General features: G+C 51.3%; 1 pseudogene; it reads right to left on the reverse strand.

Annotated features, from left to right (window-relative positions):
• The window catches only part of LOC141271468 (uncharacterized), a 339,948-nt pseudogene that overhangs the window by 233,142 nt on the left and 89,536 nt on the right, over nt 1–17,270 (reverse strand).

The raw sequence follows: 17,270 nt of genomic DNA on the forward strand, positions 1-17,270 counted from the left end.
CACTAAGCCACGCCCCCTGCTGTCTGCTACAGCGTGGTTGGTTTTCCTGGGGGGCTGGGGCTGTCTCTAGAGTATTTAAGGGCTCCGTGGGCTCCACCCCGGTGCCTAGTCTATCTCTTTCTAACCTGGGGTGAGGTCTCTGGCAGTAAATGCAGTGTGTGAGAGTTGTTGTCAAGGGTTCCGGCTGTGTGCTCCCTAGTCATCCTAGCCATCAATTAGGGCTAGGGGAATGCTGTGAGCTGCACGCTCTACCGTGTCAGTTCACCCACCGGTTGGTGTCCACGCCACGGAGGCGTCCTCGCTACCGATCCAGCATTCCAGAGTCCACCATTGTATATGTGGTCACACTGCCGCTTTTACACCCATGTGTTGGGTGCTGCAGAGATTCTCCTCCTCTTTAGGAACTTAGGTTCCAGGCCTTTCCTGGCCTGCAGCTATCTGCAGCTCTATACGCCGCCATCTAGTGCTCAGGCGTTTCATGCTGCCAAATCCTTCCTGCTCTGCACAGCGGTGTCTTGCAGTGCAGAAGTTTATCAGTTTCGTTTCTGGAGTGTTGTTAACTCCCAGCATTGTACCTTGTTTCGTTACTACTAGTGTGTGCACTTAACACACTAGTTCATTTCTTTCTCTGTGCTTAGCTGAACATTCCTCTGGGACTCAGCTGCTGCAGCTCCTCTGCAGTCCGGTGGACCCCGACATGTCCTTTAAGTTTTATTTTATTTTATTAAAGGACACGCCAGCGTAACATTAGACTAGGCCAGGGTCTGGCTGAGTATGACGGCTACTGCACAGAGTCAGAACGGCTCATCCTCGATGCAACACCATATTCAGCAGCTGGAGTCTCGGTTGCAACAAGTAGAACAATGTCCGCCGACTCTGGACATTCCGACTCTGACCGCTCAGGCTGTGGGCCAGACGGTAGCCGCCCTAATACCCTCCCCTGTCCCATCTCCTCGCCTAGCGCTTCCAAGTAAATTTTCTGGGAGCACTCGGACCTGTCGGGGGTTTCTCAATCAATGTGCGGTGCACTTCGAGTTACAACCGCAGGTGTACCCCACTGATAGGTCTAGGGTGGGATTTATATTTTCCTTGCTCTGCGAGCGGGCTACTCCACTCTGGGAACAGTCGGATCCAGTTGTGCAGACTGTAGCCAGTTTCACAACAGCCCTCAAACAGGTCTTTTTGGGTCCTGAGGTCACCAATGACACTGCCATGCGTCTTCTCGCTATTAGTCAGGCTACGTCTTCCGTAAGCAATTATACGGTGCATTTCCGCACCCTAGCAGCTGAGTTGGATTGGCCAGACAAAGCTCTGATTCCCATTTTCTGGAGAGGTCTGGCCTCCCATGTAAAAGATGCGTTGGCTACCCGAGAGGTGCCAGTAGCAATTGAGGCAGTGATTAATCTTGCTATCAGAATTGACCTTCGGTTTGCCAAGAAACGACTGGAGGTGACTGCTGAGAAGCTACGGGAGCGTTCTGCTCCAACCTTCTCAGTGCCTCTGAGTTTCTGAGTGAGGGTTCGGGCAATTTCGATCCCTCTGTGCCCATAGAAGTGTCACGCACGGAGGGTCTTTGTCCTCCCAAACAGTCAATAAAATCCGGTTTATTGTCCTACACCCCTCGGGGGTCTGGGCGATGCGCCAGTCCAGTCGCTCCCCGCATGTTAAACAGGGAGTTTTAGTGTCTGTTGGAGGCGAGTCACTAGAAAATGAATTTGTTTCCTCCAAAATTCTGTTGCCTTCCTCAGTCATTCTTGATCAGAAGACTGTGGAGATAGGAGCTTGTGTGGACTCGGGAGCAGAGGCAAACTTTATGTCTGCGTCTTTCGCTCAGAGCCACTCAGTTCCATTAATTTTACTTCCTAATCCAGTTAACATCCGAGTAGTTAACGGGTTTGTTCTGCTTAAGGAGGTTACCCATCGCACTGAGACTATACAGCTCCAGATAGGAGCTAGCCATTACAAATCTATTTCTTTGCTAGTGATGGAGGAGGGGGTGGATTCTGTACTTTTGGGCCTGCCCTGGCTCCGGAGGCATTCCCCCCATCTGGACTGGTCGACTGGTCAGGTTATCCAGTGGAGCTCTTCCTGCCAGGGGAATTGTATTCGTCCGGCGCTTCCGGTGTCTCGTTTTGAGTTACCCTAGGAGCTGTTACCCGTTCAATACGGGGAGTATGCAGATGTTTTCTCCAAAAAGCTGCGGAGACTCTACCACCTCACCAGGCGTATGATTGCTCCATAAATTTACTACCGGGTTCGGAACCCCCAAGAGGCAGGGGATACCCTTTGTCGGCCCCTGAGACGAAAGCAATGTCAGAATACATTTCACATAATCTGGCAAGGGGGGTTATCCATAAATCTAATCCATGGGCAGATGCTCTGTCTCGCTCTTTTGACCCCCTGGGTAAAGAGTCGGAACCGCGGCTTATTGTCTCATCCGAGAGTTTACTCTCTGTAAACCCTGTCACCTTGCAGGGATTTCCGTCTGGGAGGACCTTTGTGCCAAAGTCTCGTAGGCAAGAGGTTCTCCATTGGGGTCACTCCTCCAAGATTGGAGGGCACTTTGGGGACAAACGGACCAAAGAGCTAATTTCTCGGTCCTATTGGTGGCCCAAGATGTCCCATTTTGTCACCGCCTGCGTCTCTTGTACGCGAAATAAGCCATCTAGGGAACGGTCGGCGGGGCTTCTTATGCCTCTTCCCGCTGTGGAGTATTGGGCAATGAATGCCAGGGATATCTGGTATCAGACTCAGGAGTCTTTGCGTGCTTCTAAGGAGCGTATGAGGGTCATGGCCGATAGGCATCGGCGTCCTGCTCCAAGTTATGCTCCTGGGGACTTGGTGTGGCTTTCTGCATTCAATATTCGATTCCGTTTTAGTATGTACCTAGTGTATATGATCTCAAGTTAAATCGATGATGTTCTATTACTATTATTATTGTTATTAACTTACCTTGATACAGATAATTTCTGACCCTGGTTTCTTTCCCCTCTATACCTCTATACCTCTTTAAAATACTTCACCACACGACGATTCAATTTCTTCCCACTTTCCTTGTTTATTCCACCCTAATGTTCCCATTCTTTCCCTATTCCTCCCTCAATCCCCTTACCATTTCCTTCCGATTACCTTCTCAATCATTTTACTTATACTCATGTTATCATTAGCATTTCCCGTGTTAAATGTTTGTTTTTTCAAAAAAAAAAAAAAATTATTGTAAAACAATATTCGATTCCGGGTGGTTTTGACTAAATTTGCTCCCTGGTATTTGGGGCCATTTAGAATCTTGGCCAAAATGAATGATGCGGCCTATCGGCTGAAATTGCCGGCCGCTTGGCGAATATCTAACACCTTCCATATTTCTTTACTCAAGCCGGTTACTCTCAATTAATTCTCCGGTTCCTTTCGGGTTGAATCGGAATCTGCACAGGATGTTTTTGTTGTAAATGAAATCATTGCTTCTAAGGTGGTTAGGGGCAAGAAGTTTTATTTGGTGGACTGGCGGGATTATGGTCCGGAGGATAGGACTTGGGAGCCGGCAGACAATATCAACGCTCCGGATTTTATTGCCGCTTTTGAGCGTATCCATAATTCCGGGTTGAGGAGCCCTAGAGAGGGGGGTAATGTTAGACCGGTCATGTGCCGCTAAGCCACACCCCCTTGTGGTCATGTGCCACTAAGCCACGCCCCCTGCTGTCTGGTACAGCGTAGTTGGTTGTCTTGGGGGGCTGGGGCTTTCTCTAGTGTATTTAAGGGCTCCGTGGGCTCCACCCCGGTGCCTAGTCTATCCCTATCCTGGGGTGAGGTCTCTGGCAGTAAATGCAGTGTGTGTGAGTCGTTGTCAAGGGTTCCTGCTGTGTGCTCCCTAGTCATCCTAGCCATCAATTAGGGCTAGGGGAATGCTGTGTGCAGCACGCTCTACCGTGTCGGTTCACCGGTTGGTGTCCACGCCACGGAGGCGTCCTTGCTACCGATCCAGGTTCCGCCATTGTATGTGTGGTCACACTGCCACTTTTACACCCATGTGTTGGGTGCTGCAGAGATTCTCCTCCTCTTTAGGAACTTAGGTTCCAGTCCTTTCCTGGCCCGCAGCTATCTGCAGCTCTATACGCCGCCATCTAGAGCTCAGGCGTTTCATGCTACCAAATCCTTCCTGCTCTGTACAGCGGTGTCTTGCAGTGCAGAAGTTTATTAGTTTAGTTTCTGGAGTGTTGCTAACTCCCAGCATTGTACCTTGTTTAGTTACTACTAGTGTGTGCATTTAATACACTAGTTCATTTCTTTCTCTGTGCTTAGCTGAACATTCCTCTGGGACTCAGCTGCTGCAGCTCCTCTGCAGTCCGGTGGACCCCGACGTGTCCTTTAAGTTTTATTTTATTTTATTAAAGGACACGCCAGCGTAACAGCCTGAGTCTTAATCATACTGTCATTGTTAATATGGCAGGGTTGCCTATAGAATATCAATGGGAAGGGGTTCTAAGTTTTTATAGTTACCGTATTTTTCGGCCCATAAGACGCACTTTTTTCCTTTAAAATTTTGGAGGAAAATGGGGAGGGGGGGGGGGTCTTATGGTCCGAATGTTGGGGCGGGTGTATATTTATATGTGGTGTGGGAGGAGCGGTATCGGTGGAGGAGCGGGGCACAGGAGGCAGCAGCCACCTACTGCTTCCTACACTGTCCCTGCTGCTAAAGAAAATGAATATTCACTGCTCCCCACGTCCATGGGGCGTGGGGAGCACTGAATATTCATGCTCCTTAATAGCGGTATACAGTGTAGCCGCGCTATCTCCATGGGCGTGGGGAGAGGGTGAATATTCATGCCCTTTAATGAGCGGGCACAGGAGATAGCCGGCAGCAGCAGCAGCCGCAGCGCGGCTCCGCTGTGTGCCGGCTATGAAGGAGAGTGAAGTCACTGCTCCCCGCGCACACAGACCCGGCGTGGGGAGCAGTGACTTCCGGCAGCTGATCTCTCCATGTGACGTCATGCGCGGCTCACATGGAGAGATCAGTGCAGGCAGACCGGACGCAGCGCTGGAGGAGAGAAGAGAGGTGAGTATGAGTGTTTATTTTTTTTAATGTGCAGCCTGATGGGGATTAGGGGTGCCAAGCATACCAGGACAGGGATGAGGGGTGCCATGCATACCAGGACAGGGATTAGGGGTGCCAAGCATACCAGGACAGGGATGAGGGGTGCCATGCATACCAGGATAGGGATGATGGGTGCCATGCATACCAGGACAGGGATGAGGGGTGCCATGCATATCAGGACAGGGATGAGGGGTGCCATGCATAACAGGATAGGGATGATGGGTACCATGCATACCAGGACAGGGAGGAGGGGTGCCATGCATACCAGGACAGGGATGAGGGGTGCCATGCATACCAGGACAGGGATAAGGGGTGCCATGCATACCAGGATAGGGATGAGGGGTGCCATGCATACCAGGACAGGGATCAGGGATGTCATGCATACCAGGATAGGGATGAGGGGTGCCATGCATACCAGGACAGGGATGAGGGGTGCCATGCATACCAGGACAGGGATAAGGGGTGCCATGCATACCAGGATAGGGATGAGGGGTGCCATGCATACCAGGACAGGGATCAGGGATGCCATGCATACCAGGACAGGTATTAGGGGTGCCATGCATACCAGGACAGGGATCAGGGGTGCCATGCATACCAGGACAGGGATGAGGGGTGCCATGCATACCAGGATGGAGGGATGCCAGGCATACCAGGATGGGGATGGGGACCACATATAAAAGAAAGGGGGGCGGCATATATACCAGGATGGGGGATATTGTCAGAATTGGGGGACATTACCCCTATACCAGTGTCAGCAGAAGACCCCCTCCCCCTTAAAAGTGCATCATGACCACATTTTTTGCTTAAATTTTTATTTTTTTATTTTCCTCCTCTAAAACCTAGGTGCGTCTTATGGTCCGGTGTGTCTTATAGTCCGAAAAATACTGTATGTCCTGTTTCTGTCGCTGGTACTTGGTATATTTTGCACTGTGCTTAGTGATCATGGGCATCCGCGGCACTCCCACACCTGTCAGTGTGGCTTCCGGCTGACAGGCAGGGGAGCTCCGCGGATGCCCGTGATCTCTAAGCACAGCGCAAAATATACCAAGTACCAGAAACAGGCTGGGTCTAAATGTTATTCTATCTTGTCGCATATCTCCCAGCACCTGCATATTTATTTGCCTTCACGGATATAATAAACTCTCAGCATTTAAAAATAATTCAGAGTGTGCGGTGAATTCTCTTATTCTGGATTACGGGGACACACCCAGTTCCACCAGCACCTCACTAACTAAAGAGACAGAGTGCATGCCAATCAATCTAATTACCATAATAATTATTATATGTTTCCTGGTGGGAAGAACAGTATATCTTTTCACACAACAATCCGTTTTTTTGGGAGTTTAGTCTGGTATGGTTGCTAGGTGGATGACATCCTTATTGTGTGGTCTTCCAGTGTGACAACCATACCAGACTTCATCCATTGTCTCATTCACAATGATGTCAATCTACATTTTACTTTTAATGGTCCTAGTAAAAACAGAGAATTTTTGGAGATCTCACTCACTGGCGTTAGAACATCAAAAAAGTTGCATGCTCTCTGTATCGTAAACCTGTCAGTGGGAATACCACACTGCATGCAGATAGCTGCCACCATTACAGCTATTCCGTATGGGGAATTTGTCAGAGCAAAAAGACTGTGCTCTGACAATGGCACCTACCAGAGGGCGAAGCGTCTATTATAAAAACTAGGTTGAAAGAAAGAGGATATACAAATAATATTATTGATAGGGCATATAAAAAACTCGAGTGCTGGAAAGAAAAGAAATGCTGTAAAAAATCTATAAAGTCAAAAACGAAAACTAACAGATACCCAAAAATCACTAATCAAATTATCACACTTAGTACTCCCTACAGCACCCAATTCAATAAGATTAAAAGTATTATAACAAAATATATTCCAGTTTGATACTAAGACAATAAATTGCATGAGGTTATATATTACAGTGAGAATTTTTTTCCTTTTTCAAGTTTTGCAAACTCATAATGACCTTGAGAATCATAATGACAGGTCAGTTTTGGGATTTATTGACCATGGTAAATAAAAACCCCAAAAAACAATCGTGAAATTGCACTTTTTCTGCAATTTCACGGCACTTTAAGAAAAAAATTCCAGTACGCTATATGGTAACATCAGTGGTGTCACTCAAAAGTACATGTTATGGCTCTGGGAAAAGGGGAGCAAAAAAACTAAAACGGAAAATCACCATGGGGGGGAAAGAAGGGTTACAGGCAGGAAAGAGAAAAATATATTGTGCCATGCACACAAAAATAGCGATGCCCTTTGGGCTACGTTCTGACAATGAGTTTTTATTGCGTTTCTTGACGCTTTGTGCTTTTACTGCATCAAGAAGGCAGCATCTTACAATTATAGCAAAGTGGATGAGATTAAAAGATATCTAATGCCCTCTGTGCTTTTTATTAACACTGCGTAAATTCACCTGCGGTGCTTTTTTGAAATCTGCAGCATGTCAATTTCTCTTGCGAGTTCACTGACTTTTCTATGTAGAATTTCCCCATAGACTTGTATTCGGTGCGGAAATTCCGCAGGTAAAAAACGCATGTAATTCGCAGCTAAGTATGTCAAAGCAAAAAAACAGAAAGTATCATATCAGTATTTACAGCATGACACACCAAACATAACTATAATACACCTTCCATGGCATCCATCCAGTACAACACCCCCCACGATAGCTCTCCATGAAGTATGATGCCACCATGTTGTAGAATGTCGCCACAATTCTATATACACATTTTACCCGTCCATCCAGTACAACACCCCCCACGATAGCTCTCCATGAAGTATGATGTCACCATGTTGTAGAATGTCGCCACAATTCTATATACACATTTTACCATAATGGTAACCCCCACATGCACAGTATGATGCCTTTGTGGCACCCCAGGGGTCTGGTTTCCACAGTAATGTAATGTTATGTCTGAGAGCAGGTGGGAGGTCCTTTGGTCAGGGATCCTGTGCATGCCACACCTCCTGCCCAGTCTTGGGAGGGGAAGAACTTCCCCTATATAAACCCGGGGCTGAAGCAGGGTTAGCAGTCAAGGAGAGTAGAGACAAGAAACAGCAGAAGCAATACTACTACGAGTCAGGGGCTGGCAGCTGCAGAGCTCGCCCTGACTGAGAAGCTTTCTTACCGGACCCGGCGTCCGAGGCTGTGGGGACTAACTCTTACCCAGCAGCAGAAGCCGACCGGCAGGGGATTTCAGGTCCTCAGGCCCAGAAACCCGAAGGCACGGTCACACGCGTGGGACCAGCACCGCCATCGTGGAGCGGAAGGCATGAGAAGGCCCCGAGTCACCGGCCATACGGGTGAGCACCACACGGTACACTCAGGGACGTGGGCTACTTATATCCGCTTCTAGCAAGGTAGCCAGAAGAGTACAGTCAGTTTGGGAGGCCTACAACTCCGCCTGGCCAGGGGAGATCCCATCTGCTCAAGGACTGACCAGGCCCCGTTCACTAGCAAGTACTCCGGGAGGGTCTATCGTTGTTACCAGTAAAGACCCTGAATTACACCGCACCGTCTCTGAGTGGTTCCTGCTACCCCCATCATCCACATCTGCTGCCCTGAGGCCATACCCCTCCCGTTGGGGGTTATACCATCTACGCTGCACCATCCATCCACCGGCCTCAGCGGACTGTCCTGCAGCGGCAGCTCCATAGCTGCATTCAACGGGTGGCGTAGTCGTCCTGCATCTACCGCTGTTACATCGCCGCTCAGTTTGACTCCCTGGGCACGGACCGGGTCACCGCCACGAGACTACAACCTTCAAGAGATCCGGCTCCGGGTAAGCTCCCGCGTGCGCAACGCAGCGCGACACAGGCCCAGGGGCGCGTCAACTTTGGCGTAGTCGGCAGGATTTCGTGCCCGCAAACACCGGGTACTGCGTGCCTGAAAAAGAGACTTTTCAAACATACCTGTGGTGAAGATTCCCGCCATCCGGCGCCATCTTCAGCCTTCTTCCCGCCATCGGTGAAGTTTCCCGCCATCCGGCGCCATCTTCTGCCTTCTTCCCGCCATCCGTGGAGTTTTCCCGCCATTGGACGCCATCTTGAGGACGCCGCGCGGGAAGAAGAGGGGCGTGGACTCTGAAAGCGCGCGAGAACTGAAGCCACGCCTCACGTCCGGACGTTGCGTAAGGTCCTGGAAGGAGCCCAGCAGACGCCGACGTCACAGGAGCGCGACGGAAGGTCCTCAACCCTGACGATCCACTGCGGAGCCGCGGCCTACGGAAGAGGATCATCGCAAGGTAGGCCACGGTCCACTAGGGGGGAGGAAGATGTCGGATACGGAGGAGAGCTTCACTGCCTCAACCCCCGCCAGCGCTACCGCTGCTGCAGTTATGCCCTTCACCATGCCCTATATCCCGGGAGCAGCTTGGCTACCCCAGTACTCAGGGGAGTCACATACCCTGCATGACTTTAGAGAAAAGCTGGATAGCCTCTTCCAGGTGTACCCCCTCACAGAAGAGCAAAAAGTGAGCATCCTGGTGGCCCAACTAACCGGGGCAGCCAAAAGGGAAGTAAAATCCTGGCCACCTGGGAGGAAGACTGTCGCAGGGATACTAACCCGGCTGAAGGACACCTTTGATACCCGCACCTCAGTCGAGATTAAGCTTAGATTCTACGGGTGCAAGCAGCGAGCGCATGAGAGTATAAGGGACTATGCACTAAACCTACAAGAGGCCCTGAGGGCCATTAAGCAGACCGACCCTGATGGAGTGGGAAACGAGGACAGGCTGTTGACCGAACAGTTTATAGAGGGACTGTATTGTAATACCCACCGAACCCAGTTGCGGGCAATGGCCTTACAGGATCCCCATCTGGGCTTTGCACAGTTCAAGGACAGAGCCATCCGGGTGCTCCGAGAACCGGCACCGGGTGGCGTTGTGACCCACAAGCGCCCTGCTATCACTTACCACCAGGAGGCGGCGCCCTTGTCGGCAGGGCCTGTGGGAGCTGATGCGCAGGCTTTGGACAATGACCCGGCTCCAGACCTACACCATCAGGTCCAAGAGCTAGCTAAGAGCGTTGCTGCGCTAACCCGAACTGTGCAGTCTTTACAGGCTTCCACCCCAGGGAAGATCCAGCTGGCATCCGGACCGGAGGACATCCCGTGGCGTCGACCAAGGAGGACCCCACCGGCCAGAGGATGACCCAGTGACCGATACAGCGAGGACGGACGACCCATCTGCCGCCGCTGCAATCAACCTGGACATATGGCAAGGTACTGTTCTTTAAACGGGCACAACCTGGGGTAGAGGGCCAACCCCCAGGAAAAAGATCACCAGGCCCATCGAACTGGCGCGACAGATATGTGGGAGGACGTCCAGTCTTGCCTGTGGTACTGGATGGCATTCCCATGAGTGCCCTACTGGACACCGGGTCACAGGTCACCACCATCCCGTACGTGCTCTTTAAGCAGTACTGGAATGACTCGGATATTACCCGCTACCCTGACGACGACTTGAGTATCATCGCCAGCAATGGCCAGCCCGTGCCACAGATCGGATTTAAAGAGGTGACCATCAAAATCGGTAGAGTCGAACTGGCAGCACAGGGACTGATCATTGTAGATATTGACAAACATGAGAGTCACCCAAAAATAACTCTAGGAACTAATGTAATTGAAAATTGTCTTGCAGAGGTGATTTTCCTTTTACAGCAGGTTGCCAAGAACGCCAGCTCCGGCGAGCAGCGGGTGCTCCAGAAAGAGATCCGGGCACTGATGCGACGGCAACAGGTGGAACTCTCCGGCGGTGAGATTGGTAGCGTAAGAATGTGTGACCCTTTTCCTATTGCCATGCCCCCAAAAAGTGAAATGATGATTTGGTGCCGGGCAGCTATTGGTCTGAGAGGTAGAGATTACCAGGCAATGGTAGAACCAGTTTACTCGGACAGTAGGCCCACCATTTTGACAGCACGGGGGGTGGTTGATGTACGCCATGGGAGGGTGCCCGTTCGCATAATAAATATCGGGGAGAGGGAAGTGTACCTGCCCCGGTATGCCACGCTAGCCAAATTATATACCATTAACCAAAATTCTATACAATCTGTGGAACCCTTGCCTCCATCTCACCCGGAGGAAGGTAACGGCTCTAAGAAAAACATGGAGGACTGGTGTCAGCAACTACATCTGGGTACTGACTCCACTCCCGCACACCAGAAACAAGGAGTCTATCGGGTGGTTCAGGAGTACGAGAGAGTGTTCAGTAAACACCCGTTAGACTTCGGGCGAGTCAAGGGGGTAGAACACCACATCCCCACGGGAGACCATCCTCCTATAAAAGAGAGGTATCGACCCGTACCCCCTGCCCACTACTAACACGCCAAGGGGATGCTTAGAGACATGAAGGAGGCTGGGGTGATCAGGGATAGCTGTAGCCCCTGGGCAGCTCCACTAGTCTTAGTCCGAAAGAAAGACAACACCATGAGGATGTGTGTAGATTACCGGAAAATCAATCGTATCACACACAAGGATGCGTACCCCTTACCAAGGATAGAGGAGTCATTGGCTGCTTTAAGGTCTGCTAACTTCTTCTCTACCTTGGATCTCACTAGCGGGTACTGGCAGGTTCCTGTAGCAGAGGCGGACCGGGAGAAGACCGCATTCACCACCCCGATGGGACTTAGCGAGTTCACCTGCATGCCGTTCGGACTCTGCAACGCACCGGGAACCTTCCAACGACTAATGGAGTGTTGTCTGGGCCACAGAAACTTCGAGACGGTCCTGTTGTACCTGGACGATGTCATCGTATATTCCAAGACGTATGAGGACCACCTGAAACACCTGGCGGAAGTGTTCGAAGCTCTGGCAAGTTACGGCCTAAAGGTGAAACCCTCCAAGTGTCACCTCCTGAAACCAAAGGTGCAGTACCTGGGACACGTGGTGAGCGCTGACGGAGTGGCTCCCGACCCTGATAAGATCACCGCAATTAAGGAATGGCCAAGCCCCTCCAGCGTAAAAGAAGTGCGGCAGTTCCTCGGGTTGGTAGGCTACTACCGAAGGTTTATTCCCGGTTTCACCAAAAAGGCAGCACCTATGCAGGACCTCCTGATAGGCCAGTCCCGGAAGGCCAAGAACCAGAAGCCGCCCTTCAAATGGGAGGAGCTGGAAGAAGAGTCCTTCCGCCAGCTGAAGATGGCCCTCACGGGGGACGAAATCCTGGCGTACCCGGATTATAGCCAGCCCTTTATCCTCTACACCGACGCCAGTAACATCGGGCTAGGAGCCGTACTGTCCCAGATCCAGCAGGGGAAGGAACGAGTAATCGCCTACGCCAGCCGAAAACTGCGACCCACCGAAAGGAACCCCGAGAATTACAGCTCATTTAAGCTAGAGTTCCTGGCCGTAGTATGGGCAGTCACCGAGCGCTTTAAGCATTACCTCGCTTCTTCCCGGTTCACCGTGTACACGGATAACAACCCGTTGACACACCTGGACACGGCAAGACTCGGTGCCCTGGAGCAGAGGTGGATGGCCCGTCTGTCCAACTACGAGTTCACAATCAAATACTGGGCAGGACGCTCCAATACCAACGCGGACGCCCTGTCCAGGATGCCCAACCTGCCGGACGGAGGAGAAGATCCGGAGGGACTGGAAGAAGTTGAACTCCCTGCGTTCCACCGTCATGGGACTATCCAGTATTCCCACCGGGTAAGGAGTAAGCAGGCTGCTACGTTGAACCCCTTACCCCACTACAACTGGGCGGAAACGCAAGACAGCGACCCTGCCGTCCGACTGGTGAAGGAGATGCTGACTCGGCCGGAGGCTCGCCTTGAACCAGAGGCTCCGGAGGAAGCCAAACAACTATGGGCAGAGAAGAGTCGACTGTTCCTTTACAAAGGGAAGTTGTGCCGCAGAATGGTTAACCCCCGGACGCATGAATTACTCTGGCAAGTAGTGGTGCCACGAAGAGACGCAGCCATGGTGATGGAGGCATACCACGACGGAGCTGGACACTTCGGGTGGAAGAAGCTGGAGTTCCTGCTGCGCGAGCGGTTCCACTGGGTAGGCATGAGGGGAACCATCGAGAAGTGGTGCAGAGACTGTGGCCCGTGCAACCTGAGAAGGAAGGACCGTGCCAGCCAGAAGACTCCCCTGCAGTCCATCGTCACCCGCAACCGTTGGAACTGGTAGCCTTGGATCATGTAAAACTGACCCCAAGCAGAAGTGGCTACGTCTACGCGTTAACCATCGTGGATCATTACTCCCGGTTTCTGGTTGTCGTCCCCGTCAAGGACTTAACGGCTCAAACAGCAGCTAGAGCCTTCCAGCAGCACTTTTGCCGTCCACACGGGTACCCGGACCAAGTGCTGACGGACCAGGGACCTGCCTTTGAAGCGGAGGTCTTCCAGGAATTCTGCAATCTGTATGGCTGCCGGAAGATAAGGACGACACCCTACCATCCGCAAACTAATGGACTTTGTGAGAAAATGAACCAGGTGGTAATGGATCTTCTAAAAACGTTGCCCCTGGAAGAACGCAGTCTGTGGCCTGAGAAGTTGCCCGATCTGGTGGACCTATACAACCACATCCCGGTAGGTTCCACCAACTGTACCCCGGCTTACCTAATGAGGGCAAGACCTGGTAAGTTACCTGTTGACCTGGAAATGGGAGTCCTGACACCCGAGGACACTTCACCAGAAACAGACTGGGACACAGAGAGGCAGCAGCAGTACCGGAGAGTACAGGAGAGCGTGGAGCGAAGTCTCTGTCAGGCTAGGGAAAGACAAGAGAAAACCAGTATGCTCCCGCTGTTCCCCTGGTACCCAGAGAGCAGGTCTTGAAGAGGAAGAGACGGCTCCACAAGTTGGACGACCAGTGGGAGAAGGACCCGTACACCGTACTGCCCTCAAGCCACGAGAACCCGAAGGTTTGTACCATCAGTAAAGACGGAGGGGAAACCACAGCCATTGTATCCCGGGACCATCTGAAGAAGTGTCCCGAACAATTGAGGAACCCTGAAGAGGAACAAGAAGACCATCGACCCGTAGAGGAAAGGGAAGATATGGTTAGTACTGTGCTCGGGGACTTCCCTCGGTCTTGGACTCAAGTCAATGGTGCAGTTGTGGTACCCGTACTCACCTTCCTCCAACCAGCATCCCAAGCACCTACGGAGCAACAGGTAGAGCTGGAAGAACAGCCGGTCCAGGAGGCAGAAGACTCCACACAAGCAGAACAGGAGGATCAACCCTCTGCTTATAGTGAGCCTGCCGTACCCCTAGTGAGACAAAGAGCCGGTAGACAGCTGCCCAGTTTACCCTTGACAGCTCCTACACCCTGTAGTTCAGGGCCAGACAGTCAGCTCCGTAGGTCCACTAGGGCCACTAGAGGCCAGTTACCCGCACGCTGGAGGATTTGAAGTGTATAAATTGTTTTATTTATGTTTATCTGTGTATTGTTGCTTGTGTATAATTTTGTGTTTCCAGTTATTTTTAGGAATCCTTGGTGGATTTACCGGGAATCCTTGTACATAGTTGGAGCGTAACCCAGGATGGACTAGAGACTGTTAAGGACTCGGGGTAGGACAGACCCCTACCTGGTTACGTCTCCCTGTTTTGGTGAAATGGACACCTTGCTTTCTTCAAAGACTGCACCCGGTTACGGACATGCCGTGACCACCTTTATGTGTTTCTTATTGTATTGTTATTGTTATATCTTGTTATGTTTTTCTAAAATGTGTTTAGTCCCGGAGTACTAAATTTTACTAGGGGGGAATGTGGCACCCCAGGGGTCTGGTTTCCACAGTAATGTAATGTTATGTCTGAGAGCAGGTGGGAGGTCCTTTGGTCAGGGATCCTGTGCATGCCACACCTCCTGCCCAGTCTTGGGAGGGGAAGAACTTCCCCTATATAAACCCGGGGCTGAAGCAGGGTTAGCAGTCAAGGAGAGTAGAGACAAGAAACAGCAGAAGCAATACTACTACGAGTCAGGGGCTGGCAGCTGCAGAGCTCGCCCTGACTGAGAAGCTTTCTTACCGGACCCGGCGTCCGAGGCTGTGGGGACTAACTCTTACCCAGCAGCAGAAGCCGACCGGCAGGGGATTTCAGGTCCTCAGGCCCAGAAACCCGAAGGCACGGTCACACGCGTGGGACCAGCACCGCCATCGTGGAGCGGAAGCCATTAGAAGGCCCCGAGTCACCGGCCATACGGGTGAGCACCACACGGTACACTCAGGGATGTGGGCTACTTATATCCGCTTCTAGCAAGGTAGCCAGAAGAGTACAGTCAGTTTGGGAGGCCTACAACTCCGCCTGGCCAGGGGAGATCCCATCTGCTCAAGGACTGACCAGGCCCCGTTCACTAGCAAGTACTCCGGGAGGGTCTATCGTTGTTACCAGTAAAGACCCTGAATTACACCGCACCGTCTCTGAGTGGTTCCTGCTACCCCCATCATCCACATCTGCTGCCCTGAGGCCATACCCCTCCCGTTGGGGGTTATACCATCTACGCTGCACCATCCATCCACCGGCCTCAGCGGACTGTCCTGCAGTGGCAGCTCCATAGCTGCATTCAACGGGTGGCGTAGTCGTCCTGCATCTACCGCTGTTACATCGCCGCTCAGTTTGACTCCCTGGGCACGGACCGGGTCACCGCCACGAGACTACAACCCTCAAGAGATCCGGCTCCGGGTAAGCTCCCGCGTGCGCAACGCAGCGCGACACAGGCCCAGGGGCGCGTCACCTTCATTTTGCATTCCCTTACACAATGAGCAGCAGAATAGTTTCCAGGCTAAGCAGGTTGCGGAGTCAGGAATAGCCACAGGTCTGTAGACAGTTGCAGCAGTATAGTTTGAAGGATAAGCAGGTTCAAAACTCAGGAATAGCCGGAGGAGCAGGAATATAGTTTGGACCAAGCAGCAGTTGGAAGGACAGCTTGAATAAAGTCTGGGAGCTCAATAATCTCACAAGAAAGGAAGTGCAATGCTTGGTTTAAGTAGGGTGTTCAATCATGAGATTACAGGGTGGAGACAATCAGGTACAACACAGGTACTAGCATCTCGGTTAGCAAGGAACTGTCCAGCGAGCTGAATAGCTCAGAGGGAAGAGCTTCCGCCTGGTGCACAAGAGCTGCTGGGTTCAAGTCCTGACAGTGACCTAATACAGCCTGGTGTAGAGGACCCTAATACAGCCTGGTGCAGTGTACCCTAACAAAGACTGGTGTACCATCATTCTGCTCTGACTAGCGTAGGGACAGTGTTAGGTTCTGTGTGTGTGTACTCTGCAAAACAGCCTCTGTTGGGGTACTCTTTAAAACAGCCTAGTTTGTTTTCCTTAATTTGGGGAGGCCCCAAAACATTGGGAATGGCAAACAGATGGCTTGGTGCGGCTGGTAACTTCTCTATTCAGCCAAAGATACGAAAAAGTCCTCTGGGATCCTGTTACGGATCCGGGTGGTGGAACCTCTGTGCTGCGGTGCAAGGAGGGACCAGAGGGGCGTGACTAAGTATCTACTCGGCCTGACAGTATACAGACATTACAGCAAGGGATTGCAGAGGATTCATTTTGTGAGGTAAAATATTGTTTAAAAATAGGCAGTAAAATGTTTTACCTCACAAAAAGAATCCCCTGCTGTAATGTCTGTATTGTCTTTTGCTTCCTCCCCTGTCCAGGAGATGTGGTATGTTCCGTTCACGGTCAGACACAGACAATTTTTTAAATGAAGTTTTGTTCGTGGGAAAACCCCTTTAAGGCTGCCCGCGGTAAAGGGGACATTTCTATTAATGGCCAAAAAATTTCCTTTTTTCCGGATTACTCCATTGAAGTTTTGAAACGTAGGGCACAGTTCCTAGATGTAAAACGTAGGCTGCCAGTCTGTAAACTCCATATTCCATGCTTTATCCTGCGAAACTCAGAGTGGCGACTATGGGAGAAGCTTTTTTCTTTGAACATCTGAAAGAGACACTCCGCTGGATTGACATGAATGAGCAGAAGATTCCCCAAAATCAGTAACTTTGAATCTGGATAACTCAAGATATATATCATATATCAGAGACATAGGCGGATTATAATGAGGGCAATCTGGGCTACCGCCCAGGGCTCCGGGGGGGGGGGCTATGGACAGATTGCCCTCATTATATGTGCGGCGTCGCGGCACATACCGGCAGACAGTGGTGGGGGGACCCCCGGACCGCTCCCCCAGCAGCTGCGCACGGCCGC

This window comes from Phyllobates terribilis, unplaced genomic scaffold (genome assembly GCF_046119375.1).
Source record: "Phyllobates terribilis strain yellow unplaced genomic scaffold, ASM4611937v1 Scaffold_5__5_contigs__length_657084704, whole genome shotgun sequence".
NCBI lineage: Eukaryota > Metazoa > Chordata > Amphibia > Anura > Dendrobatidae > Phyllobates > Phyllobates terribilis.